Below are 10,960 nucleotides of genomic sequence, written 5' to 3'. Positions count from 1 at the left end.
GCCAAACTGATTCATTGCTGTTGAGTCAGATAAATGTAACCAATTACATTCATCACCTTAGTACAGCTGTGTACATCCCTTTGCTAAAATGATGCTGTCCACTTTCTTTCAATAATAAGGGCCAGATGTACTAAATTTAGGAAAACTAATTTCCTATTTGCGAATCTCCCCTAATCGCAATTGGGTAATCGGTATTCCTGATGTATGAAACTCTTTTGAGTTTCATTAGCGATTTCCAGTAGGTCACAAATGGACCTATCTCATGCACATTGATGAGGAATGTCACAATTTGCTACCCATTAGGAATTGCAGCTATCACAGGAATGGTGGCCTGCTGTGGTCAGCAAACCACCATGATTACTTTTAATAACGCTATCTTTTTTTGTTCTAAATGCAGCCCGTTTTCCTTTAAGGAAAATGGGATGCTTTTAAAAGAAAACATGAAACTTTGCAGTTTCATTTTTTAAGAGCAGGCAGTGGTCCTTGGGGTCACTGTTTGCTTTAAATAAAATGTGTTGTCCATTCTCACAGGGGACCCCCTTCCCATTTGTGAATGAGTTACCACCTCCTTTAAGGAGTCGCAAAATATGAATGTTTTGCAATCGTAATTCGGTTGTAAAACATTCATACATCCCTTTCAGATTGGGTATTTGGAATGGACGCCCTAAGCACGCCTCTTTCAAATACTGAATCGCAAGCACAAATTGCAAATCTGTAACGTATTAGGAATCATAATTTCTGTTTCGTACACATGTAATAGCATTTTTGTGGTCCAAAACAGCCCGATCGGCTGCTTCTGACCGCAAAAATGTTTAGTACATGTAATCCTTAAATGTGTTTAGTCAAAACAGGGTTGTGCGATTACTTATTTTGATCATCAATTTTTGCTTAACTATTTTAGAGTTAGCTTTGTAAGCCTTTGTACCTCTTGTTCATCTGATATAATTAGCTTCAATTACCCCCATAACCCTTCAGTACTGGTAATTACATTCCACAGCAGAATGAGTCTGCTTAACCTTAATCTCAATTAAGTCAGATGTGCTTGTCTAAGGATTTTTTTTTTGTGCTTGGACGCTAAGGCTCCAGCTGGGATAATGATGTCTGGGGCTGGTCTCAAATTTTCTCTTGTCTCTGGTTCATAGTTTGTCTAGCCAGCCCCTTCTCACTGCCCTAGGCAGACATTTCCCCTTATTGCAGGCAAAGGAAAGAATAAATGGAGGCCAGCCCCCAATACTATGCTTTCTTCAGGCGGGTGCAGACATAGGACCTGATTTCAATATTGGTGGTATTTATTCTCTGTTGCCAGCATGAAGGTCAGCCTGCCCAATTTAAATGCAGGCGGGCCTTAATTTTGGCCACAGCGGAGACTACTCTGTTTCCGCCATGGCCAATTTTCTCTGACAGTCCTGGGGAAGAAGGGCCGTCTGTGAAATTGCTTCATGTCTGCCTGGCCAATTTGGATGGACAGGCAGCCTTTTTAACTGTTTTTACCTCCAGGTAAAACCTGGCGGTAAGGAACAGTAACATAGTTATGATGCTCCCCTTGCCATGGGAGAAGACTCCCATGGCGAGGGGAACATTATATCTTTTCTTTTCAAAAAGATAATTTCAGATTTAATTTTTTAAAAGAAAAACTATTACCCTGTGCTGAGTGTCTGCAGGGCTGCGTCCTGCTGCCATAGCCTCGCAGCACAGAGAAATATGCATTACCAGGAACTACTGTCATAAACTTACTAATAAATTGGAGTTTGTGAGTTTCAAAACAAACGTAAACTTACACAAAAGTATAAATTTACTTTTAGGAATCAGGACCTATGAGTGTGCCTTGATTGTCAAATTCCCTAGAAGTTTCCGAGCATTTTTTCATAAAGCAAGAATGGAGTTTACATGATGAGTAAGTACTGCCCACCAGTAGTAGCTGCTTCTGGACAGGGGTGGTGGGGCGAGGGAGGATTAAGAAATTTAAAAAGCACATACCTGGGAACATCTGGCTGCCACCTCTCCATGTCCTTTTCTTCTTCATTCTTCCTACTTCCTGTCTACAGTCCAGGCAGCAGGAAGCACAAGGGATCCTAGGCTCCCTTACGCCAATTACCACGCCGCAATGCAGTGTTGTGATTAGTCTGAACACCGTGGTTCGGTGCTCAGACAGGGCCAGGAGCCTGTGCACGTTCCCCATCAGGCTGTGCATTACGGCCTGGTGGCGAACATGCAAAGTGCACATGAGGTCCAGCCAAACAATCATGCACACTTAGGGAGTGCAAACTACTCCTCCCCTGCTCTGGCCAGCCCTGCCACGCATTTAACAGAGCCACTGACTATAATAGGGAAAATAAAAAGATAATAACGATACATTATTGTCATTTTATTTTTCCTTTTGAGCAGTGAGGCGACGCTCCTCCGCTTTAGCAGAGGAGCTGCCATAAACTGAAGCCCTGAGAACACCCTGAACTGATGCATTTCTAAGAGCTCTCATCTGGTGAGGAAGGAAGAGGAGGCACTAAGAAAAAAGTGATTGCATAGGATCACACTATATAGTCAAGTGGAAGCTGGAATTGATTCCTCGTTACACATTCAGCAATTCATCTCCTATATGGTTATTTTTCTCTTTCCCATTTTAGATCAATGCTTAATGCTCCATGTTCAATTCTTTGAGCACTAAATCAGTGCACTCTGATACAAGGTGAAGTATGTTTCACAAGGATTGGTAGAGGTAGTGTTTGGAGAAGGTGACGTGTTAATGGAGAAACTAAAAATAAAACCAGAGCACCCACCCTTGATCAGTGCATTGAGACCATTTGCTCCACATAGGTAAAAGTATTATTCGTTGCAATTGATTCAATTCTTGAACTAATTTATCCACACACTCCTGACCCATCCAACTATTCATTTAGCCATGCAGCCCTCTCTCCAAGCTCAATGCATCCATTCAATGATTGTACAAGATTCAATAATGAAAAATGTGTTGTACAATGCACCGTATTTGTAATTTATTGCTAACATTTCTTGCAGAGAGAACGCATCCTTGCAGTTGTGAGTCTCACTCACAGCACTCACTCACTATGTGCAGTATGAGAGCTGGGCCGACTAAATTTGTCAGAGCTGCTCTTAGTTCCCAGTCCGGCGCTGTCTGAATGAATGAGGGCACTTTTAAAGCGCATAGCTACTCGAGTGCCCTGGCACTAAACACGGCATGTCGGGTACAGAGAGAATTTGCCATTAAATAAGTGTGTTTTTAACAATCTTCAGAAGGCAGTCTCATTCGTAATGTTTCTTCACTGGAGAGGGAGCTGGTTCCAGAGAGCAGTTCCCAGAAAGGAGAAAGAAGAGCCCCATTGTCTCTTTTTCTTAAAGAATGGGACAGTCAGGCTTCTAGCGTTCAAGGAGTGCAAGAGTCTCGGAGGCAGTATTTACACATCTTAAAGTTCAGGTATGTACGCCCGAGGCATGGAGCACATGGTAAGCCATCGTAAGTGCTTTAAAAATCACTCTTTTTTATCAGAAGTCAGTGCAGTTGTCTGCAAATGACACTTACTGACGACCATTTTGAGATTTTAAACAGGAGTCATATTACAGTATTTTGCATGACTTGGAGGCGATGTGTCAGGTAATCAGGAAGGCCAATGTAGAGTGAGCTGGAATAGCCAAGATAAGAAAGGATCAGAGGCTGTACTACAGACTTCTGCGCATCCCAAGGAAGAAAGTACAATACTTCGCAGGAGCCAAAGACATGACTTGACTACAGAGGAGATCTGTTTTTCATAGTCAGGCCAGCCTCAAATAGTACCCCCAAGTTCCTAGCTCCTGCCGTTGGAGGAGGGAAAGGCATTCAGAAGGCCAACAGCCCATCCATCCAGACAGAGGGTCAGGGCCTAGCAACAAAATGTCAATGTTGTCAGGATTGCAATGAAGGTTGTTGGCACTGAGCCAATCCATGGCTGTTAAAGCCCTCTTAGTTTCTGTTGAGGTTCCTTTGTAGGAAAACAATAACTGTGTCATTAACATAAGAAGAAGTTTTATATTAAACAACTCTACCAACACAGCAAGAGACAACATATACAAGTTAAAAAGCGTTGAGTAGTATCAGATCATCCAGACCACTTGTTCTCTAGAGTCAAAAAAAGAGGAGAGCAAACAGAGGGTTTAGCCAGTCACACCAATTGCAGAAAGCCAATGTAATAAAATTGTGCAAAATACAGTGTAAAATGCTGCTGAGTGATCTAAAACATCCAGTGCCACATTGTAACCGAGGTCTAGGTTCTACTTTTTAAGAAAAGAGATCTCCAGCAGTTATGTCTCCATGCTATGTATGGCTCTAAGGCCCAAGTGTGATGGGTGTAGTGAATTAGAAGTTTCAAAAACTCATAAAGCTGGATATTGACCAGTTTCTCCTAGATTTTTGAAGGAGCAGGAAGCAAAGACATAGAGTAGAAATTGGAAAGCAGTGCTGGATCTGCATTAGGTTTTTTCAAAAGAGGGACCACATTAGCCTTTTTCCCGGAGCTGGGCACTGACAGTGAGCACAAGGAGGCCGAGGAGGATCCAGGTAGATAGGACAGATTATACTAGTAATCTTATGGAAGATATGTCAGGGGAGAACGGTCTAAAGGGGAGCCAAATTAACAGCTCAAAAAGCAGTCCATTAGGGTGTCTTTCGAAGGTGGTAGAAAGCAGGTGAGCTTTTCCCCCACCCCGCCTTCTGTGAAGAAATTAAGGGGTGCTGCAGAAACCCCAACATTTAGAGCATTCAGGTTCAGTTGTATTTTTTTAATTTGTTCTTGCACAAATTTGCATCCAGCACACAAGGTGGCACAAACCCAGAGGAATCAAAGAACTGTGAAACAATCTTTAAAATATCCTTGGGCCTGTTATTAGCCTCGATTAATGATTGCATTTTACCAATGTAATCTTGTTAGCATTTTAAAGCTAACCTGTAAAGAACTTTTTCGTCATAATTGTAGTGGCGTCTCCAACTACTTTCTAATCTTTTTCCATGATTGTTTTTATACAATAAGGTCAACAGTAAACCAGACAGCCGAAGTGGAGAATGCCTGTTTCTGGGACACCTTTTCCAGGGCCACCTTATCATCTTCTGTGAAAAGCCAGTTGTCTAATGCCAGATTATCTCCTGCAACATCCCCTGGTAGGCAGGGAAGTGTTGAAACTAAAAATTCCTTTAGCTGTGTTTTTATTACAAGCACTGACCAGGCCGTGTGTAGTCGTGCTGGGCTCTAACTTATGGATGGGGTAAAGTGATCGGATTTCACCTCCTTCTTAGAGGCTTCAGGGGCAATAGAAGTGTCAGAAAATATTACATCTATCATGTGTTCAGTCTCGTGGGTTGGACCAGAGGGGGTCAGCGGGAGGTCCAAGGCTTTTAGGGTATCCAGAAGGCATAAGCATTGTCGATATGTATATTAAAATCTCCTAAAATCAGAACGCTTGCATAGTTTATGATTTTAGGAGCCAGGGCTTGCTCAATTGAGTTGATAAAATCACCTGCATACCCTAGTGGATAATAAATTAACACTCATGGCAATCGGTTTTTAGCAGAGGGCAAGAATGAGGAGCCCAATGCTTCTACATCCGTTAAGTCCTCCACCTGAAATGTCGAACAAGTAAGATATTTTTTAACGCAATTGCAATTCCCCTCCTTGTTTCTCCTTCCTATCTACATGAATAAAGGCGTATGTGTCTGATAGGGCAAGCTGCAGATCAGGGTTAGAGACCTCCTTCAACCAGGTCTCTGTCATAAACAAGATATCAGGTTGGGAATCAATTAGGAGGTTATAGGTAACCAGGGCATGTTGTGCAAGGAATGAATATTAATAGCGGCAGCCTTAAGGTGCTGACCCTTGATGCCATTGGATTTAGCCTCCGTCCTGCAAATTCAAGGTCCTTTTACAGATAGTACAGGTAACAGGCCCCCAACAGTCACTCACCAAAGGTTTACATTCACATAGGGAATTCTTACTCAGGTTTAAAAGTACCTCAACCGGGTAAAGAATCCTTGCATTATTTTCCCTCATAAACAGGTTTTTCCTCTTCAAACCAGAATAATGGCTGGTGCTGGTCGCTACTGGTATGCAGACGGGTGCAGATGGGCTTGCCTTGGATCTGTCTATGGTGCGCCAGCTGCGCGTCCATGCCAAGGACATTGTTAAGTAGGTAGCCTCCCCCTAGCGAGGCTCCATTACCCAGCAACAACTAGAGCGTGACTGAAGAATGGCATTTCTAGTTGGTAACAACATCTAGTCTGAAAAAAGACTAGGGGCCTCATGTATGAGAAATGACGCATCGCTGCGTGAAAGCAGCGATGCGTCACTTCTCAGTGCGCACTCCTTGCGACATACCTGATGCGTCATATTTAATGTATGACGCATCATGTGGCAAGGAGTTACAGATACGTCAGTATTTCTGACGTATCTGTAAATGCAGAAGTGACGCATTGCTGGAGTGTGTCACAAAAGTGACGCAACTCCAGCAATGCTTCCTTTCACATGGGCAACCCCCATGTGAGAGGGCTTGCGTCAGTCTTACGCCTATTGTGAGGCAGGCGCAAGATTTTGACCGTGTCCTAGAAGTGACGCAGTGAAATCTCATAGATTTCACTGCGTCACTTTTACGAAGCTTTTTGCGGGGAAAAGCCCCCCCTGCATACATTAGACCTGACGCAGGTATAATGTAGCGCAGGGGTTTACAAAGTGACGCATCTGCTTAGATGTTTGTAAATAGAGCGCAACAGGAGGCATGTTTTACGCCGCCGATGCGTCACAAAAAGTGACGCATCGGAAGCGCAAAACTGACGCAAGGCCTAATAAATGAGGCCCTAGAAGAGCAGTCGCCCCCCAAAATCTCCCACATTTTAACAGATTCACACATACAGGCGGGAGTAAAATGCTGTGTTCAATTTTGTAAAAACGATTCGTAATGAACGATTTTGTCCCACCTTGGTCAAATCAGAGTCCTATAAAGTTGAGAAAGCCTGTCCCACCACAAGAATGCTAAGAACAATCCCCATAAAAACGATCTTCAGATTGTAAAAGCACAATAACAGATACAAAATAAAACAGATTAAATGCTCAACGCACCGGTCTGACTGCTGTGTTGGCTTTGTGTAGGTGCTGCACCTACACAGAGCCAAAAGAAGCCTGATACACAGCTGACCTGCCAAGCATGTGCATTTATTGAGCACCAGTGTTTGGACCATTTTTGAGCACCTGAACCAACAAAAGAGATAGGATCCCAGCCAGTGTGACCATGAACATACAGGTTAGATGGTGGCGACTCAGCCCGGAGAGCAGACCCTACTACGCACCAACTTTTATTATTTGTTCTAGTTAATCATTGTTCCCTTGACCTTTTCAAGCATGGTGATCTGGGATCTAGTTAGCTATACTTGTTTTCTCCTAAACAGTTGCCCCTCCCTCCCCCAGTGTGATAGATGCACCACCCAGGTTGCGGTGTGTCAATCCTATCCCTATGTCTATGTACAGACTCTGAGACACTGTCCATTTGCCTTGAAGAGACTTTTGATCCCATTGTTGTAGTATTATTAGCTTAATCCAATGTTGGCGTAAATGTAGGCCTGTAATCACTTTTGGGTGACTACAAACTTCCCATTTTGACAGGAAGGTTATACACTCCTCCATTTGATGAACAGTTTTCATATCCATAGAGCCTGATGAAAACTAGCCAATTTTAACTTTGTACACTGTGTCCATACTGCATTGTGTTTTTGCTTCATCTTTTCTGCTGGCAGGTTGTTTTACATATGTTCTGAGGCATACAATCATTAGAGTTTTGTGAACATTAAAGCTTAGTAAATATTAGAAGTTTTGCATTCAGATTGTGAGATGTTTCGCCAGGACCTTTGCTTTGCACCTGCTCTGTGTGCATAATGCTTGTGTGCATTTCTTAGAGGTGATCAATCTCAGAACAAGAGCACCGACTGGTTGTACCATTACTGTATAATGAGCAATGTGTTTAATATTGTGTACTATTGCCTTGTGTGCACTTCCTAATTTACCTAAGCTGTTTATATTGTAAATATACTTTGTACATGAGTTTATGTAAAAAGCTTTGCTGGATATTTAGTTTATTTGTGCTTGGTTTACTCTATTGTATTGAACTAGACTCACCCTGACTCCCTTTTTAAGTCAAGCTTTGAATTACTGTCTTATGTCTAACTAGAGTCAAGGACGCTTAAGGTAACCCCACTTTTGGTTGCAGACTAAGCACCTTGAGATCTGATTGGATTGAGCTACCGAGTATTGACCCGAGAATATTGTTGTACAACCATATTGAGAACAGATTATAAAGGGACAAAATATTAAAGAAACTATAGACTTATTGTTCCTAACTTCATATCTACATACCTTGAAGATATATGTACTGCGTAGGTACATTTATGTGGTGTAGACTTTCTTACCTGTCAATATTTGTTTTTGATATTTTGTCCTCAATATTGTGTCCCATTGATAGTCTTAGGTCAATATTCAGGATGCAAACCAGCAGATAGCTAGTGTCCCTGGGTTTTCTATTATTTAAAGAACTCAGGGTCATATTATCAAGAGGGGCCATAGGCAATTTTCTCTGCTTTAGCGGCCGTTTTTGGCCGCTAAGCGGCGATAATACTATCGCCCTATTAGCAAGCTTTCGCTAACAGCAGTTAGCGATAGCTTGTAGGCGATAGCGAACGGTTTGGGGCCCGCTTTGCATGTCAGCGATATTTATCGCTAATTACATGCAAAGTGGGCATACCCAACCTATTAGCGACTGAAAGCAGTCTCTAACATCGCTATCGCCTATTAGCAACACAGGCGTAGCGATGGAAATATTAGCGCTAAGCGCGAGTATCTCCAAAAACTAACACCTGCTCAGACCAGGTCTTAGCCATTATATCCAATGGGAGGTGGATATAATGGCTAATACCCTGTTAGTGATAATGCGTGAATATCGCTGTATTCTCAGCGATATTCACGGATTTCGCCAATATCACCGGAAAGATTATCGCTTTTGAGTTAAACGTTGCTAATAGCACGTTATCTCAGCGATAATATCCGGCGATGCGCTGCGATAAAAAAATTGCCGCTAAGCCTACTTAGCGATAAATATCGCTAGTTGTTGGTAATATGCCCCCTAGTGACTCATGCCTTTCTCACTACAGCATCCCCGCCTGACAGCAGGAAGTGTGGGAGCACAGGATCAGAAAGCCCAAAAAATAGAGCAGGGTGAGACAGCATAGGTTTTGAGATCACACTGAGGCGAAGCAGAGTATGGAAATGAAGAAGAAGGGGAATAGAGTTGAAGCAGGGCACATAATAGATGGGGAACAATGCAGTACACATCCTGGGGGGGAACAAGGATAGCAGAGAATAAGATGGAAGTGCATGAACTGATGGGACACTGATGGACAGGAGAACAGAGCATGAGAGAAAGCCAGGTGGCAGAGAGGAATGGATGAGTGAGTAAAAAACAGAGGTTGTAATCGGATGGGGAATAGGACTCATAGGGGGGAAACAGTATTGTAGAGAGCAGAATAGGAAGCACCCAGAATAGAAAAGAACATAATAGGAGAGATGCATAGTATAGAACAGAACAAGATGGAAGAGGGTAAGATGGTATTTGAGAGCAAGGGGGAGAACAGGCAAAGGTTGGTGATCAACCGATGGAAGATCACAAAACGGAAGAGAGTTCAAGTTAGTGAAGACTTGAAGGGAGAGAGAGAGAGAGAGAGAGAGAGAGAGAGAGAGAGTACATGAAAAGAGTACTGGAGAATATTACACATGTAAGGCTAGCCCACAGACACTCATGCGAAGGATGGCATGTGCGGTAGCCCTCGGATGCTTACAGCCTCTGGGGAAAGCAGCCTTGCAGCTAGAAGGTGTCTCTAAAGAGAGCAACGGGATCTCCAAAGGGGAGATTTGGGAGCCCTCATATCACGGAGGGGAGAAGGAGGAAGAAGACAGCTCTGATCATTTGGTTTTCCCTGTTTTCCAATTTTACATGAAGTTGCTCAGAAACAGTAAGTTCGAGGTAAGCACTGGCCCCATGCCAGGAAGATGTGCAGAAATCAAGAGACTCAGGAAGTGAGGACTTATCACATTCATAAATGCATATCAGTGACATTCCCACTGAGGGTGACAATGAAGGGACTGTCAGCACTCTCAGTTGTGGAATCTTAATTATGATATGTGACACCCACTCATAGCATGGAGTGCATTGGCAATAAGATAGAACAGGCATTGACAAGAATGTGATGACTATAACCTGGTCAGCAATATTGGCTTACAAAACTATTGCATCCACTACATCACCTACCACTACATGTAAGGTAGGTTTACTTTTACTGTTTTTAACTCCCATCAACTTACCTAGTCTCACCATGCTATGCAGAGGTTAAGAATTTTTTGTCATTCAATATAATGCATCTGATGGAATGATCCCACACCTTTGACACTGTCATTCTCAGAGTTGATTTTCATGATATGTGGCCACTCTATCATGCTCACAACGAATTGAATTGTGGGAGAACGCACAGCACTGGAGGCTCTCTTTTGCGGAGTGAAGGAAGCAAGCCAAGGACTATACTGTGTCACATTCTTTACTAAGTGTGACTCATCTTTTTATAATTCGTCCAATGGGAATAAACCCCATCCTGCGATCCACCACAGTAAGCAGCATCGATGAGTTACAAGAAGGTGTGAGTTTTACAGTGAAATGCCTATTTAGTGATCAACAGAAAGGTCAATAGATGTGATTTAATGAAATACTTCATGACATCAAATGGGATAGAGAGGATGGCAGGGTATGCAGGAGAGCAGAATGCTTCAGGAAATATAGGTAATTTTGTAAGTTTTCCAGAGTATCCAGTCTGAGACAGACAGACAAGGAAGAGCAGACTGGCTGAGGTGCTGCTCAAGACAGCCACCTGTTCTTCTTCCTCATTCAATTAGCC

Source organism: Lissotriton helveticus, chromosome 11 (assembly GCF_964261635.1).
Source record: "Lissotriton helveticus chromosome 11, aLisHel1.1, whole genome shotgun sequence".
NCBI lineage: Eukaryota > Metazoa > Chordata > Amphibia > Caudata > Salamandridae > Lissotriton > Lissotriton helveticus.
This window is presented reverse-complemented; position numbering follows the sequence as displayed.